Here is an 18,037-nt window from a genome sequence, read left to right as displayed (position 1 = left end):
CTGTATGATACCACTTTTATCTGGAATCTAATATATGGCACAAATGAACTTTTCCACAGAAAAGAAAATCATGGATTTAGAAAATAGACTTGTGGTTGCCAAGGGGAAGGGGGAGGGAGTGAGATGGATTGGGAGCTAGGGGTTAATAGATGCAGACTATTGCCTTTGGAATGGATTAGCAATGAGATTCTGCTGTGCAGCACTGGGAACTATGTCTAGTCACTTATGATGGAGCATGATAATGTGAGAAAAAGAATGTATACATGTATGTGTAACTGGGTCACCATGCTATATAGTAGCAAAAAAATAATAATGTCTTGGGGAAATTAAAAAAAAAAATGTCAATCCCCTAAAAGGGGGAAAAAAAGATATGTATTATTTAATTTCAAGATTAATTTTCTAAAATGTAAGCATAGTTTTTAATACTCAGATGACCACCTTATAACCAAGCCCTTTAAGGAGATTTTAGTGTTGGTTTGCATTTGTATTTATTGACTTGGTTGGTGCCAAGTGATCTTCTGAAGTGACAGCATTTAAATTTTAATGCTGTAATTATTTTTATCTCACTGTTCACAGGTAAACCCTCAGTACCTAGAACAGTATCTGGAATATTGTAGGTGTTTACAGTAAAAATTCGTTGAGTAAATGAATGAATGACGTGTCTCAAACCGGCTTCCCAGGTCCCTCAGGATTCGCTACAGTTTGAGATCTTAGAATGGCGTGTGAGACTCTTCACAATCAAGCTAGGAATACTCAACTAGTAATTTTACCAGACAGTCTGGGTAGGATGTGGAGGTGTAGTCCTTTTTAGAAAATAAAAAAGCCAAAGTATAAAGGATTTATGTACATTTTGACAGGGGAGACGTGATATGCAAATTACTTGCAAATATAATGCAAATGACATGCAAGTCCTCATGCAAATGAGCATCCTGTCTTTGGAATCAAATGCGGGGCAGTCACTAATTGTCTGTGGTACTGGCAATAAATCTTACAAGGCCTCGGGATGCCAGTTGCTTTGGTGGGGGTGTCTGTGTACTGGGGATGAGGAAGTGGTGGGACGGGGTATCTCAAGTTTTCAGTGTGCTGTTGTTCCCCTGCCGCTTAGTATGACGCTTACTACAGTATGAAGCTTAATATGAAGTTACTCTGCCATGATATTCCAAAGGCTGGCCTTTTGGGTTTGGCAGGGGATGTGGGGGCAGTGAAATGCAACTCCTTCCACCCATTCTCCTCTTTGCTTGCTTCATTATCTTCTGTCCCACCCATTTCACACCATCCAAGGTCTGGTCTACTGAAGCAGAAAGTAGGGAGTCAGGGATCACCGGCCCCAGGTGCTCACCATGGGAGCCGCAGAGGAGCCTGTGGTAAATGCTCTAGTAAACCACGTCTGAAGGAGGTTGAGAGCATGACACGGAATTCCGCATTTTCTAATCTCATGACAAGAACAATTCAGCTGAATTTCTGCTAGACCTATTTGAAGAAGATGGTTGGTTACAAGAAGCATGGAGGCTTTCTGAGAAATATAGCTGCTTAATTTCATTGCCAATGATGCAGGATCTGACTCAATTGGAAGCTTACTTGGAAATCTAAAGGAAAAAAATGTCAACTGTGATTTTTTTTCATGACAAAATTCTTGTTCTTGATGTAAAAGGAAATGTTTGGTTACACAGACTCTTCTACAAGGATGATAAAAATGTTGGGCAAGAGTTCCCTTGTGGCGCAGTGGGTTAAGGATCTAGCCTTGTCACTGCAGCAGCTTGGGTTCAATTTCTGGCCTGAGAATTTCCACCTGCCATGGAGTGGCCAAAAAAAAAAAAAAAAATGTTGGGCAAATGAAATAAAGGAGCCTCTAGTAGATGTATGTGTATATATACATACATATATATATATATATATATTTTTTTTTTTTTTGTCTTTTTGCCTTTTGAGGGCCGCTCCCACAGCATATGGAGGTTCCCAGGCTAGGGGTTGAATCGGAGCTGTAGCCACTGGCCTACGCCAGAGCCACAGCCACGCAGGATCCAAGCTGTGTCTGCAACCTACACCACAGCTCATGGAAATGCCGGATCCTTAACCCACTGAGCAAGGCCAGGGATCAAACCCGCAACTTCATGGTTCCTAGTTGGATTCGTTAACCACTGCGCCACGACGGGAACTCCTAATAGATATATTTTAACATAACTCAAAATCTGTTTTTTTCTCTGATGTTTTGCTTTGTAATCAGACCTGGGTTCAAATTCCTACATCCTGGACACACCAACTTGAATATCAGTGTTTCCTCATCTGTAAAATAGGGATAAGAGTAGACAGCTCCTGAGGTTGCTATGAGGGCTAAATGAGACAATGCGTGTACTTAGCACAGTGCCTGGTTCATCGTAAGCATTCGGTGGAAGTAGTGATTTGCTGCGGTCATCTCTGGACTTGTTGCCGAGGGGCCATTCACCTCCACCGGATGGCTGTCCCACATTCCCTTTTCGTGAAATGTCATTCTCTCCTCAGTCACGTTGTTCTAGTGAAACTGCCTCCACCCCTAGTACCAGGAATAGAGCCTATGACTTAGGTTTAAACCAATTTGACCATTCTATCCTCCAGTCCACAGTGACTGATTAAAAAGTGGGAACGGGAGTTCCCGTCGTGGCTCAGTGGAAACGAATCCGACTAGGAAACCATGAGGTTGCAGGTTCGATCCCTGGCCTCACTCAGAGGGTTAAGGATCCGGCATTGCCATGAGCTGTGGTTGTAGGTTGCAGGTTCGGCTTGGGTCTGACGTTGCTGTGGCTATGGCATAGGCCAGCAGATGTAGTTCCGGTTCGACCCCTAGCCTGGGAGCCTCCACATGCTGCAGGTGCGGCTCTGAAAAGACAAAAAAGACCAAAAAAAAAAAAAAAAGAAAAAGTGGGGACATACATAGAATTACCATATGACTCACAATTCTACTCCTAGGTATATACCAAGGGAATTGAAAACAGGTGTTCAAATAAAAACTTATACACAAATGTTCATAGCAGCATTATTCATAACAATAAAAAATAGAAACAATACAAACATCTATCATCTCATGAGTGGATAAAAAATGTTGATATATTCATACAATGGGACTATTATTCCATCACAAAAAGGAATGCAGTACTACTTCATGCTATACTATGGATGAAACGTGAAAACATTGTGCTGGATTTCCCATTGTGGCTCAGCAGAAACAAGGATGCAGGTTTGATCCTTGGCCTCACTCAGTGGGTTAAGGATCTTTCATTGCCATGAGCTGTGGTGTAGGTCGCAGACGCAGCTTGGATATGGTGTTGCTGTGGCTGTGGTGTAGGCTGGTGTCAATAGCTCTGATTCAACCCCTAGGCTGAGATTCTCCATTTGCCGTGGGTGTGGCCCTAAAAGACCCCCCCAAAAAAAATTAAAAAAAAAGAAAACATTGTGCCAAGTGAAAAAAATCATATGTTATATGATTCTATTTATGTGAAATATCCAGAATAGGCAAATCTACAGAGACAGAAATTACATTAATAGTTGCCAGGGATTAGAGGGAGAAGGAATGGGGAGTGATTACTAATGGACTTGGAGTTTCTGTTTTTTTTTTTTGGCCATGCCCATGGCACGTGGAAGTTCCTGGGCCAGGGATAGAGCAAGACCTGAGCCACAGCAGTGACAATAGCAGATCCCTTAATCCACTGAGCCCCACCAGGGGATACCCTTAGAATTTCTCTTTAAGGTGGTGAAAATATTTTGGAAATAGAGAAATGGTGATAATTGTAAAACCTTCTGAAAATACTAAAAACTACTGAATTGCATACTTTTTTTTTTTTCCTTTTTGGCTGTACTTGTGGCACGTGGAAGTTCCTGAGTCAGGCGCTGGACCTGGGCCACAGTGGTGACCTGAGCAGCAGCAGTGGCAATGCCTGAGCCTTAACCCACTGAATGAGGCCAGGGATCAAATCCACATCCTCATGGAGACTCTGTTGGGTTCGTGACCTGCTGAGCCACGACGGGAACTCCAGAATGAATTTTTAGTATATGAACTATGTCTCAAAACAAAACAAAACAAACCCCCTAAACTAAACTAAAAAAAAAGTTGGCACGTGATTCAAGCAGGCCAATGAGAGCCAATAAGACTCAATCCAATCCTTCAGAGCCATGAGGGGAGCAAACTGGTTCCCCTCGTGTAGTCTCTAACTTAAGAGATTACAGGATCTCCACTTGCTGACCTCTCTTGCTTTGTGTAGAGCCGGGACTGAATTCTCCCACCCGGGCGATAGCAAAGCCAAGACATGGACAGAGGTCAAGACCTGGTTTTACCCTGGAGTTTGTCTGGGACTTTCCTAGCTTTCGCACAGAGAGTCGCATGTCCCATGTTGGTCGTCCTAGTTGGAGCTCTAAGTCTACCTCTGCTTGCAACTCAGGACTCTAGGAGTTCCCTGGTGGCATAGCAGGGTAAGGATTTGGTGTTCTCACTGCTGTGGCTTGGGTTGCTGCTGTGGTGTGGATTTGATCCCTGGCCTGGGAAGCTTCTACATGCCACAAGCGTGGCCAACAACAACAAACCCCTCAGGACCCTACCTGTGACTTCCCACTTACATGAGTCAATAACTTCCTTTTGTGTCATGGGTTGGGTTTTCCAGAGGCAGGTACTGAGACCGAGTTTAGGATTCCAGTGGTTTATTAGGGAACAATAGCGGTGAAAGGAAGGAGGCAGGAGAAGATGGGTGGAGGAAGAAGTCAAAATGTGCTATAGGGCCCTCGGCCAATCCAAGATGGAGCTCAGGGCCTAGGACCGCCTTCCAGAGTTCCACACTGAGCCAAAACGCCTGGGCTGTTATACCCTGCCCTGCTTCTTTCCACCTGCAAACTTCTATTCATCTTTCACATCTCAGCCTAAATGTTGCCTCTTGGGAGGGTCCTTTCCTGGAGCCCTCAGTGATGTTAAGTCCCATGGCATCTGGAGCAGGTGTAGCAATATGCTTAACTGTTATTTATTTTTTTGTTTTATGTTATCTCAGCTTTGTGAAGGAAGGGACTGTTTGGGTTGCCTATTTCTAGGTAATAAACTACCCCAAACCTTAGTGGCTTAAAGAAGAGTTCGGCATGGTAGGACCCATGTACCAGATCCAGCCCACCACCTGTTTCTATGTAACTGAAAAACCAAGAATTTTTTTCACTCCCCCCTCCTTTTTTGGCCGCCTCATGGCATATGGAGTTCCAGGGCTGGTGATCAGAGCCGAGCTGCAGTTGTGACCTGAGCTGTAGCTGCAGAAAGGCTGGATCATTTAACTCACTGTGCCAGTTGGGCAACTGAATCTGTGTCCTGGCGCTGCAGAGTCACCACTGATCCCAGTGCCACAGTGGGAACTCCTTTTTTTTACATTTTTATTTCACTTTATTTATTTATTTATTTATTTATTTTTTTTTTGGCTTTTTGCCTTTGCTACGGCCTCTCCCGCAGCATATGGAGGTTCCCAGGCTAGGGGTCGAATCAGAGCTCTAGCCACCGGCCTACGCCAGAGCCACAGCAACGTGGGATCCGAGCCGCATCTGCAACCTACACCACAGCTCACGGCAACACCAGATCCTTAACCCACTGAGCAAGGGCAGGGATCGAACCCGCAACCTCATGGTTCCTAGTCGGATTCGTTAACCACTGAGCCACGACGGGAACTCCCCATTTTTATTTCACTTTATTTTTATTTTTGTCTTTTTAGGGCCACACCTACGGCATATGGAGGTTCCTAGGCTAGGGGTTGAATTGGAGCTGAAGGCATCGGCCTATACCACAGCCACAGCAACGAGATCTGAGCCATATCTCTGACCTACACCACAGCTCACGGCAACGCCGGATCCTGAACCCACTGAGCATGGCCAGGGATTTAACCCACATCCTCATGGATACTAGTTGGGTTTGTTAACCACTGAGCCATGACAGGAACTCCTTTTTCACTTTTTTTTTTTTTTTTTTTTTGGTCTTTGGTCCTTTTAGAGCTGCACTCACGACATATGGAGGTTCCCAGGCTAGGGGTCAGATGGGAGCTACAGATGCTGGCCTACACCACAGCCACAGCAACGTGGGATCCAAGCCGCGTCTGCAACCTACACCACAGCTCATGGCAACGCCGGATCCTTAACCCACTGAGCAAGGCCAGGGATCGAACCTGTAATCTCATGGTTCCTAGTCAGGTTCGTTAACCACTGAGCCATGACGGGAACTCAGGGAACTCCGTTTTTTTACATTTTTAAATGTGGAAAATATCACATTTCAATATCAAACAAGAATGATATGTGATATATATCAAACAAGAACAATATGTGGAGTTCCCGTTGTGGCTCAACAGAAATGAATCTGATTAGCATTCTCTCAGTCGGTTAAGGATCTGGTGTTGCCATGAGCTGTGGTGTAGATTGCAGATGTGACTTGGACGTGATTTGCCGTGGTTGTGGTGTAGACCCATGGCTATAGCTCTGATTTGACCCCTAGCTTGGGAACCTCCGTATGCTGCAGGGGTGGCCCTAAAAAGCAAAAAAAAAAAAAAAAGATATGTGACCAGAGAGGGTACATGGCTCCACAAAGCCTAAAATATTTACTATCTGGTCCTTTATAGAAAAGGTTTGTCAAAGCAACCATTTTCTTAGGTCTCATGACTTTGTGCATCAGGACTTCAGGAAGGATTTGGTTGGGTGATTATTCAGCCTTAGGTGATCCTGACCTCTCAGTGGCACTCAGTAGAAGCCAGACTGGTCCAGAGGGTCCAAGAAGGCTGAACTCACATGTCTGGTACCTTGACAAGAAGGCTGGAAGCCTGAGCTCTGCTGGGCCCCTCTCCCTCTTCACATGTCCTTTCTTCAGGGTGGCTGGACTCATGCAAGAGTGGCCAGGGAGCCAAACGACCAAGGCGGAAACCCTCAAAGACTGGACTTATGCTGGAGAGAGGCACTTGTTCTGTCCTCTACTGGTCGAAGCAGTCACAGGCCAACCCAGATTCTGAGGGAGGGCGAATGTACCCCACTTCTCAGTGACAGGCATGCAAAGAAGTTGAGGCTTTCTTTAATTGACTCGAGGACTAAGTCAGCTCACTCACCATTCTTTTGTCAGCTCTTTGCACACCACCTGGCATAGGAACTCAATGCACTTGCTCATTAATGGATACACTCTGGTGGGTAAAACCTGACCTATTTGTAATATGAAAATACTAGATGTGCCTCTGGATCAAAGCTGAGGTCGAACTGGGCTCTCAGAAGCACTCTGCATTTGGGGCCCACCATGGGCCATCTCTACTGCGCTGCATCTTTCAGAGTATTTGAACTTCGGTTTCTTTTTCGGTTAATGAGGGACAATGTCACCTGCATCTCACAGGATTCCTTGAGAATTAAATGGTATAATGAATGAGAGACAGGGTTATAAACTGTAAAGTGCTGTCCAACTGTTCAGTTCTGTAAAGTTCTATTGTTCTGTAAAGTTAGGTTGTCATTATGGTCTTTGTTCCCCAGGGTGAGGAGTGGACAAGGCCAGAGCCCCTAGATCCCCAGCCCTGGAGCAGGACCCCTCAGCTTTACTCCAGACTTCAGCTCTTACCCGGCCCGTTCCCGAGGAACAGGCATTAAGAGGGTTCCAGTGGCTGTGCCAGCCGGTTCCAGCCAGGGAAGCTGTTCCCCACAGTGGCTCTAACGATGGCTCGATGGGTCTCATAATTCCCTCATGATCTCGGTGCCAGTGCCTCCCACCCTGGGCGTCTCTGTAGAGACAATCAGGATGATTGGTTGCATGTGACCAGCTCCTTGTCACCTGAGCTGGCTTCTTGTGTGCTCCAGCATATGCAGTAATAAAGACACTGCTGAGAAAAAACACATTCAACTTGTCATCCTCACCCAGCTCAGGAGATGCAGTGTTTTCCCCAGAAGAGCTCCCTTGAAACCTTCTGTCCCAGAGACACCCCCGTACCTTTCATTTTTGCGCGCGTCTCCTTTTGGACTGGAGAGAGCATTTGTCTGCCTAAGACCCCTTCTTCCAACCTTTCCATAGCAGCTTCTGTACTGTCTGGGCATGAACTCTAAGGTGTATGAAGTTCGCGTAGGTCTGGGCGTGGGATAATTACTGAGACTGTAAGTAGGGTGTGCAGTAGGATCCCCTGTGTGAGTCTGTAAGGACCCACACGTGTATACGTGTGTGATGGAACTTTGCCCAGGCTCTAACACAATGTCTGCGTAGCCAACAGGCAGGGAAAAGAATAATACCATTAGCCAGGAACCTTCAGCAGGGACGTGCCAGGCATGGGCTGAGTGCTTTACATTTATTATTCCATTTAATCCCATAACAATTACTGAGCTATGTACTAACATTATCACCGTTTACAGATAAGGAAACACCCCTCTAAGGTTAGTTAAGCTTAAAGCAACGTACTTAGCAAGGGAGAGGCCGTCAGGACTTGGAATGTCTGTCGGGTTTTCAAAGCCTGTTTGTACAGAGCTCCTCTCCATTTGGGCTTTCTGCTGACAGTGACACTGGATTTGATGATCCTGTATTCTGTGACATGCCACATGGCAAGCCTTGTTCTCCACATGTGATGTCCCAAAGCCCTGGTGCTTGCGAACTTCTACTGGGGACGATGTCATAGGAGGGACGGGTTCTCCCATTGTTGGCTTGCTGACCTAGGACTGTGAGCGCCTGGTCCGTGTAGGAGAGCTGCCTTCCAACAGCCTGATTCTTAGGGCTCCCTCAGGTGTGGGGGGTTGGAGATGGCAACGAACTCTTCCAGGCAACCTGGCTCACCCCAAATTTGGACCTTATGGTAAACTGTCTCGGCCCGTCAGACATCTCGGTGTGCTGCAGACGTCAACAGAGAGCAGGTGCTCCATGAAAAGGAGGGGTGAAAGAGCAGCCTGTTTTCAGACCACCTGGGTTCCAGGTATGGTCCTCGCCTGACTTTATAGCAGCCCTTGACTGTGGGCCTGCGCACATCTGAACTTCTCTGTGTGATTAAGGGGTGAGGAAGCTGGAAGCTCGAGGGAAAGGACAGGCGACGGAGGCATGATCTGGCCAACTGAGGACTGTGTGAGGGAAAGAAAAGATAAATGACCACGGAGGTGACCTAGGTGAGGCAGGGACCCCGGGGGAAAGAACTGCTCAGGTAGGTTGTCCAGTTGTCTGCTGCAGGGCGTGGGGGTTAATGTTCTCTCCATCAGCCCACGAAGCCTTCCGCAAATGCTACACTTCAGCCCGATGCTGTTGCGGGAAGGGTTCTCGGTGGGGACGTGGAGCAGAATGGGGGACAGCTGACATCTAGGTTATACTCCATCTGTCACCATTCTGGTTTCCCTAGGGTCTCTGATGGTTCTCTTTTCTTCCTTTCTTCCTTTCTCCCTCCCTCCTTCCTTCCCTCCCATCCTCCCTTCCTCCTTTTCTTTCTTTCTCTCTCTCTCTCTCTTCCTTCCTTCCTTTCTCTCCCCCCTCTCTCCCTCCCTCCCTTCCTTCCTTCCTTTCTTTCATCTTTTTAGGGCTGCACTGTGGCACATGGAAGTTCCCCAGCTAGGGGTTGAATCAGAGCTTGTAGCTGCCAGCCTACACCACAGCCACAGCAACGCCAGGTCTGAGCCACATCAGCGACCTACGCCACAGCTCTCGGCAACAATCTGTGACCACTGAGCAAGGCCAGGGATCAAACCTGAGTCCTCATGGCTACCAGTCATCTTTGTTACCACTGAGCTACAATGCACGGGAACTCCCTCTGATTGGCTTTCAAGGCTACTTTACATGTGTATGTTTGCAAGTTTCCCTGGACATGTCTAATTGTGTAATCATAGAGTAATATATATGCGAATGTGCGTGTCATTGTGTGATAGTGTTCATGTGTGTAAATGCAGGATGTTTTCATTTATCCACATATGTAAACATGTCAGTGTGCTGTGTATCTTCTGAGTCTGAATGTGTAAGCTGGGTGCATCAGTGTGGGTGTCTGTGCCAGGGTGTGGGCCAACTGTATCTTCCAGAGGTAGCTGCTGTGATGTATCCCATCCCACATGTCCTTCTCACAAGATGACAGTGCCACTCCTTCAAAAGGTGAGCTTTCTCATCTCTCCTTAAATGTGGACAGACCTCTGTGACTCCCTCAACCAGCAGAGTATGGCAGAAATGATGCTTCCTGACTTCTGAGGCTAGATCACAGAATACTGTGGACTTTAATGCTTGGTTCTCTTGGGATGCTCGTTCTTGGAAACCAGCCATCAAGCCATAAGGAGCCAAGCAGCTCCCGGGAGAGGCACCTTGTCAGCGTGTTGGCTGACAGCCCCAACTAAGGTCCTAACCAGCAGCCAGTGTCAACTGCCTACCATGTGAGCGAGCTCCGTGCCTTAGGTGAGCCTCCCCACCTGATGGTACACGGAGTCTATTCTTCCCCGCCACGCCCTGCCCAAATTGCTAAATAAATTATTGCGACTTCCTTTTTGGTGCAGCAGGTTCAGGATCTGGCATTGTCATTGCAGTGGCTTGAGTTGCTGCTGTGCTGTGGGTTTGATCTCTGGCCTAGGAACTTCTACATGCTGTAGGCCTGGCCAAAAAAAAAAAAAAAAGGTCTGTAGTTGCCTCTTTATGCAGCTGTAACTGTGTGTCTGTTTCTGTGATGTGGTGTCTGTGTGGGAGACTTCAGGCGGTACATTTATGGCAGATGTCTGTGTTCATGCGGAGGTGCGTGGTTGAAGGTGTTTCTGGAGACAGGAATCATGGTTCTTGGGTTTAGCTTTGGCCCCAGTGGGAGCTGTTCGGGAAGCCTTTGAGATCTTGCCTAAGTCTTTTTTGTGTGTTTTCCCTTTGTAACAGGGAGGCCGTTTAGCGGAAAGCAAATGCAGCTTAAATTTACTGACCTTTTTCTGGCCAACCCCCTCCGGAGATGCCAAAGCCCTCCAGCAGGTGGGAGGTGATCATACAGAGGCCCCACATCCCTTTCACAGGGGCTGTAAACACGGTTTTTAAAATTTTCCTTTTCTGCTACTGCGGCCTTTAGAGATGCACCAGAGGTGGAGCACGTACTCTGAGGTCCTTGCTATCTCCTGAGCCGGAGAGACCCAGAATTCCTAACTACCAGCAAGGAAGCTGCTTAGATGGGCTCCAGTGTGCACAGGTCCAGGGCAGAGGTCTCTGGTCTTCGCCCTGCCTTGGCTCCGGCCACGCACTCCATCTGGATGCAGCTCAGGCAGCAGAGGGCTGTGGTTCTGATGGCCAGGTCCTCTTGGTCTCCTCAGGAGTGCCCCTCAGCTTCTCAATTTTTCTACACTGACAGCTCAAGTTAGCTTTTCAGGGAACACTGAGGGCAATCTCTGGCTTCCCCCTCCTGCCCTCGCCCTGCCTCTCAGGACTTCTGAAACACAGTTGTCCAGGGGAGCTTTTAGGGACGATGGAAATGTTCCATGATCTGCACTGTCCAACACGGTAGACGTTAGCCCCCTGTGACTCTTGAGCACTTGAAATGTGATTAGAGTGGCCAAGGAAGTGAGTTTTACATTTGAATTTCAATTAATTTAAGTCTAAAGCCTACATGTGACTGTTGTCTACTCTACGGGACATCCCAGCTCTGAAGAGTTTAGACAGAAGTGTTGTTCTTTTATTTGTAAAGTGGGGATGAAATTTGCCCTGGCTGCCTCATAGGGCTGTCTGGAGCAAACAGGATGCTGAATGGGAAAGAGTTTTATTCGCATAAGGGATCTGGAAAGATAGATGACAGTGCGAACTGCATAGGTTTATTCTTATAGCTCTTCGTTAATATTTCTGTTTTATGGCCCCTGCTGGACTGTTTTGATTTGATCTGTTTACATTTCTTTGTCTCTCATCTGACCTTGAGCCTTTGAGGGTAGGAACAAGTGGGACTGTTTCACAGCTGTATCCTCATAGCCAGTGGCTGGCCTGTAGCTTAGTACTCACGTTCAAGTAAATAAAATGCCTGAAGTCCAGAAGTGATTCCTGGCAGCAGGATTTTTTTTTTTTTTTTTTTTTTTTTTTTAGGGCTGCACCGGCAGCATATGGAGGTTCCCAGGCTAAGGGTCCAATTGGAGCTGTAGCTGCCAGCCTACGCCAGAGCCACAGCAATGTGGGATCCAAGCCATGTCTGCAACCTACACCACAGCTCACAGCAAAACCAGATCCTTAACCCACTGAGCAAGGCCAGGGATTGAACCTGCATCCTCATGGATGCTAGTCAGATTCGTTAACCACTGAGCCACAACAGGAACTCCTTGGCAACAGGATTTGAATGGTGAGGAGACACTGCTTTGGGAAAGATCCTGGATGTTCTCCTTACTTGTAGCAAGTAATAATAAATCCTCCTGCAAAGAATTAAAATAAAATAAAATAAAATAAAAAAGCTTATGGTGGAGTTCCCATTGTGGCTCATCAGGTTAAGGACCCAACATTGTCTCTGAGGATGTGGGTTTGATCCCTGGCCTCGTTCAGTGGGTTAAGGATCATTTATTGCTGTAAGCTGTGGTATAGGTCACAGATGTGGCTCAGATCTGGCGTGGCTGTGGCTGTGGTGTAGGCCCCAGCTGTAGCTCCGATTTGATCCCTAGCCTGGGAACCTCCATATGCCTCAGGTGCGGCTGTTAAAAAAAAAAAAGTGTATGGTGAGAGCTGGGGTAGGGGGTGTGTGGGGAAGAGGAGGCAGGACAATAGGGCGATGAGACAGAGCGCTAAGGTTCCTGCTCCCCCCACTCAATATTCTAGGCCCATCCACAGAGAGCAGGGAGCCAATCCCTGATGCCAGGAATGCTTTCACACAACTGGGCATCAGGCTTGTGGGAGATGAACTGAGAAAGGTGGATCAGAGGAGAAATGATCTACTCAACATATTTTGCTTGCTGAGCAAGGCTAGATTATCATAGAAATCCCTGCCTAGCCAGGGCTCTGGGGGTGGGTGCTGTGGTTTCCTTGGATTGATGGTGGATGGGTTGAAGGTGCTTCCTCAGACACTTTCCCTTTGCAAGGGTTTGCTGCTTTAGGGAGTGGAAGAGGGAACTTGGAAGCTTTCCAGCAGAACCGCGAGGGAGAGAAGGCTTTTCGGCTGTTTCTTTATTTAAAAGGAAAATTTTTTTTTTTTTGTCTTTTTGTCTTTTTTGTTGTTGTTGTTGCTGCTGTTTCTTGGGCTGCTCCCGCGGCATATGGAGGTTCCCAGGCTAGGGGTTGAATCGGAGCTGTAGCCACCGGCCTACGCCAGAGCCACAGCAACGTGGGATCCGAGCCACGTCTGCAACCTACACCACAGCTCACGGCAACGCCGGATCATTAACCCACTGAGCAAGGGCAGGGACCGAACCCGCAACCTCATGGTTCCTAGTCGGATTTGTTAACCACTGCGCCATGATGGGAACTCCTAAAAGGAAAATTTTTTTTTTTTTTTGGTCTTTTTGCGTTTTCTACGGCTGCTCTCTCGGCATATGGAGGTTCCCAGGCTAGGGGTCTAATCGGAGCCGTAGCTGCCGGCCTACGCCAGAGCCGCAGCAACTCGGGATCCGAGCCGCGTTTGCAACCTACACTACAGCTCATGGCAATGCCGGATCCTGAACCCACTGAGCAAGGCCAGGGATCGAACCCGCAACCTCATGGTTCCTAGTCGGATTCATTAACCACTGCGCCACAACGGGAACTCCTTTAAAAGGAAATTTAAAACTTATTTCTGCTCAATTCCAAGAGTAATACAGGGAAACAAAGAGAAGAGACCACTGTGATCCCATCACTCAATCTGATCCCTGGATTTCAAACTCTCCACTTTCACAGTGATCCACTTTGTTTAAGGGCCGTGAGAACAGCGGCAGTCTGTTTAGGCCTCACCACACACACTGATTTTTAGCAGCTCAGTAGACTTGAGCTCAGGGCTGGCTCCCCTGGGAATGTAGGGTTCTCAGTAGCGCCTTTAAGTTTTCGAGGATCGAGGGGCACAAAATTTCTCTTCCCTACCCACTTGAGCTGATTAGATCTGTCCCAAGAAGGAAGTCAGGCTCCAGTGAGTGCTGCCAGCTGTGTCCAGTTGGACTCTTCTCTTGGCTCATGCATTTATTTATTAATTCTAAGATTTGAGCTTATTCTATTTTAAACATCTTATTTTTGTAGCACTTTATTAACATCTTAAAAAAAAATTTTTTTTATGGCTGTGTGCATGGCACATGGAAGTTCCCAGGCCAGGGACTAAGTTTGAGGCGCAGTTGTGACCTAAGCTGCAGCTGCAGCAATGCCAGATCCTTTAACCCACTGCTCCAGGCGAGGAATCAAACCTATGCCTCCACAGTGACCTGGGCCGCTGCAGTTGCAGTTGGGTTGTTTTTTTGGTTTGTTTGTTTTGCTTTTTAGGGCTGCACTCATGGCATTTGGAAGTTCCCAAGCAAGGGACTGAATCAGAGCTACAGCTGGTGGCCTACACCACATGGCAACACGGATCCTTAAACCACTGAGCAAGGCCGGATTAAACCTGCATCTTCATGGATCCTAGTCAGGTTCATTACCACTGAGCCATGATGGGAACTCCTGTATTTGGATTCTTAACCCACTGTACCACAGGAACTCCGATTAGTATCTTTATAATTTGTGTCACTCTGAATTGTAATTTACATGTTGCTTTTGCAACGTATCCCTGATGCAATAGATATCTGTTGCTTTATCATCTGTCCTCATGATGCTAGGCAGTGACCCAAACTAGAATTATTCCTCGGCCCAGCTACCGTCACTGGTCCACTGGGTGTTCCACGGGAAATGTGAACTGTTCCCTGTCCTTTCTCCCCAGTGGCAGAAGAATGTCTCTTGTAGGTCTTTTTAATAAACTGGCACTACCTACTGAACTGTTACCCAGGGGCTTGTTCTCCCTTCCCAGGCTACTAACCAAACTTCGTTCATGGTTGCAAAGCCAAGCTCCCACCTGCTTGAAGTAAACGCAATAAAAAAGGTAGATTAACTGCTGGAAGCTCACATAATACGTGGAAAGGGAAAGGAATACCAAACATAGGTTTTTTGTTTGCTCTTGTTTAAATTATCCTTTTTTCCACTTTTTTCTTTTCCTTTTTATGGCCTCACCTGCAGCATATGGAAGTTCCCAGGCTAGGGGTCAAACCCGAGCTGCAGCTGAGGCCTATGCCACAGTCATGGCAACATCAATCCCAGCGGTAGCTGAGGTCTATACTGCAGCTTGCAGCAATGCCAGATCCTTAACCACTGAGTAAGGCCAGGGATTGAACCTGCATCATCACAGACATGTCACTGTTGGGGTCCTTAATCCTCTGAGCCACAATGGGAACTCCCCCTTTTCTCCACTTCTGAAGGACCTGCAATCACTGGGTCTGGACTCTGACTGAGCACCCCATTTTTCCTGCCAGGTTAAGCGCCTAGGCAAGGGGAAGGTCTAACAGGATCAGAGAACAGGACTTTTGCAGGCACCCAAATCTGGCATAAATTCCCAGTTCTACCGCTTTTGGACTGTACAAACTTCACTTAAGTCCTTCAACTTATTGAATCTCAGCTTCCCCATCTATAAAAAGGGGATAACAGTTCTGATCTTAAAGCGTCATGAGAAGGAAATATAATGTATTTGCAACACCTGGCATGTATAAATAAGCTACTCAGTGCTTTGAGCTGAATTAGAGCTGCAGGTGACTTTTATTTTTAAAATAATTGGTCCTTGTCAATTCGCACAATACATAAGTATATAAAGTAGGTGACTTGCAGGTGGCCTATTCTGCATGAATTTTCTAAGGACTATTTATTGCTTGAGACTCAGCTTTATCCCAACTGAGTCATACCAGTTTGATCTATTTTTATTTCCTACCACCTCTGGTTTCTTTCTGATGATCTTTCCGCTAGAAAAAAGTTAAGCTGTTGGGAAATCAGAGATGAAACTTCAAAGTTCCACTCTGTTCTACCTTGGAAGCAAATCCAGGCCTGCGGGTACCTGTTTTAGATGTCTCTCACACCGGCGGAAGGATACTGGGCCGAATAAGTTTCAGGAGGTTTGCTCATGTAGACGCTAGGGGGCGGGACTTAACAAGCCGGAGAGGAGCCGGGCTCAGCACCTCGAGTGCCGGAAGAGGAGTGGGGCTGCCGCGGTTCTGGAAGAAGACAATTGGGCGAGGAAGCCAGTGACGTAATAGCCGGGCGCGCGCAAGTTCTGACCGTGGCCGCCGCGTCTGCGCACGGGGAGCTGGTTGCCGCTGCGGCCGCCTGGAATTGTGGGGTTTGTGTCTGCCCCTCGGCTGCCGGGCGGGGAGCCGCAGGTAGGGGCGGTGAGGGCCGCCCGGCCCTGGGCCGCGGCTGGGTGCCCAGCGCGCTGCCAGTGCTGTTCCGGGGCTCCCACCCCTCACACGTGGTGTCTCCCGAGCGGGAAGTACAAGTGGGCTCCGGCCTCCTCAGTAGTGGTGGCAGACCTGGCTTCTCAGCCCGAGGGCCGCTTTCCCTACCTCTCCCACTCAGAACGCCTGCAGTGATCCTGCTTCAAGGCCAGGAGAGGAAGCCGCGGGGGTCCGAACCTGACTGTGGGGTCCTCATCTCTTTTAGTTCCTTTCTTTGGGCCTCAGTTTCTGCATCTGTCCACCAGCTCCAGTGTTGCCATTCTGGTGTCTCTTTACCATATGGAATTGCGTCCTACCTCGCGTCGTATTTCCACTCTTGTCTTGAGTTTTCCTTTGCCTTGGTAGACGAAATACTTCCCTTTACCGTAGGGGTTACAGACTTTGGTGTGTTTCAAATCACCTAGGCGGTTGGGCCTATTCCTGGGTTTTACGCACAGGAGTTTTGTATAAACCGGGGTTGGCGCCTACACTCCGCCCCAGGGGGTTCCGATTCAGGTCCTCTTTCCTCGCCTTGAAATTATCTGCTTCAAAAGGCAAGCGAAAATCAGTTGAAATTTGTGCCCCAATTTAGGGGCTGTAGGTGGAAAAGACAAGGAGTCAGGAAATGCCCAACATGTGTGAGGTCATTGGGGCTTCCTTTGCACAATGGGAGCTAGAGGACTTTTGGCTGCCTTAAAAAATAATAAGTGTGACTCATGTAAGATTAGTTTTCTAATAAATATTTTAAAATACGTGGCCTCGATTTAAGTCCCTCTGGCTTTCTGGCCTAAAATAACTTCTCTGGAGGATTGAGGAGGTTGGATTAAACCTAGACTAGGTAGGCTTTAAAAGAAGGCGTCTTCCATGTTTTTTAGGAGAAGAAACTGATGTTTATAAAGACAGTGTTCGTTTTGACAATATGAAAGATGTGTTTTGTAGCTCGTGTCTTCTTAGCTGTCCCCACGCAAGTCTTTTCTGATATTTTTTCAAATAGCCAGATTTGGAGATTGGATAGGATTTTGATGGGAGCCAGGGTGTGAGGACATCAAAATGGATGTTTGTGTAGCATGGATCAGGCCTTGGTCTGTGGTTTCAGCTGAGAACATGGCTCTTGGTTTTAAAAGTGTTGCCACATCAGATTTATTTTAACTTTTCCTTTGGGTGTTTAGAAGATTAATCTGCTAATTAATACATGTGTTGTTCTGATGAAATTGGCAACAGAAAAGAGCTATTGTGCCCATTTTACAGATACTGGGAATGGGGAATATGTTCGTAGTGATGTGGTCCCAGGAATGAGGTTGCCTTGTCCTCTGATTATTGCCTCCTTCCCCCTCCCAGCCGTCCTTGAACTCCAGCTATTACTTGCTTAAATGCAGAGGCCAATTTTGAGCCCCTGTGTTTTGCATTGGCAGGAGAAAAGGTTAATTAAGTGAAACTGAAAGTAACCAAAAGGGTTCAAAATAAAACATGCCAGAACTTAATTCTCAGTGAGTGTTGGTCTCCTTTGGAATGGTGTGTGTAAGAGTAAATGGTGGGGGTTGAGGGGTGGAGAGTGGCATCACTTAAGTGATAGGGCCTTTGTCCTAAGCAGGCTTTTCGTTTTTTGGGTTTTTTTTTGTTACTGTTTTTGTCTTTTTAGGGCCGCACCTGCGTCAGGTGGAAGTTCCCAGGCTAGGGGCTGAGTCCGAACTGTGGCTGCCTGCCTATGCCACGGCCACAGCCCCGCCAGATCTGAGCTGCATCTTTGACC

General features: G+C 47.3%; 2 protein-coding genes across 3 annotated transcripts in view; one reads left to right on the top strand and one right to left on the bottom strand.

The window, feature by feature from the left end:
- The window catches only part of PSD2 (pleckstrin and Sec7 domain containing 2), a 684,196-nt gene that overhangs the window by 524,784 nt on the left and 141,375 nt on the right, over positions 1–18,037 (bottom strand). The window lies entirely within an intron of this gene.
- SIL1 (SIL1 nucleotide exchange factor) overlaps positions 16,130–18,037 on the top strand; it is a 231,019-nt gene continuing 229,111 nt past the window's right edge. For both annotated transcript variants that reach the window (XM_021084842.2, XM_021084846.2), the window contains exon 1: positions 16,130–16,233. The gene's annotated coding sequence lies outside the window, so the exon portion shown is untranslated. The remainder of the gene's footprint in view (positions 16,234–18,037) is intronic.

Source organism: Sus scrofa, chromosome 2 (genome assembly GCF_054392235.1).
Source record: "Sus scrofa isolate SSC_HxYL_T2T_F1_AM1 chromosome 2, Sscrofa_HxYL_maternal_Yorkshire_Landrace_v2.0, whole genome shotgun sequence".
Lineage (NCBI taxonomy): Eukaryota > Metazoa > Chordata > Mammalia > Artiodactyla > Suidae > Sus > Sus scrofa.
This window is presented reverse-complemented; position numbering and strand designations above follow the sequence as displayed.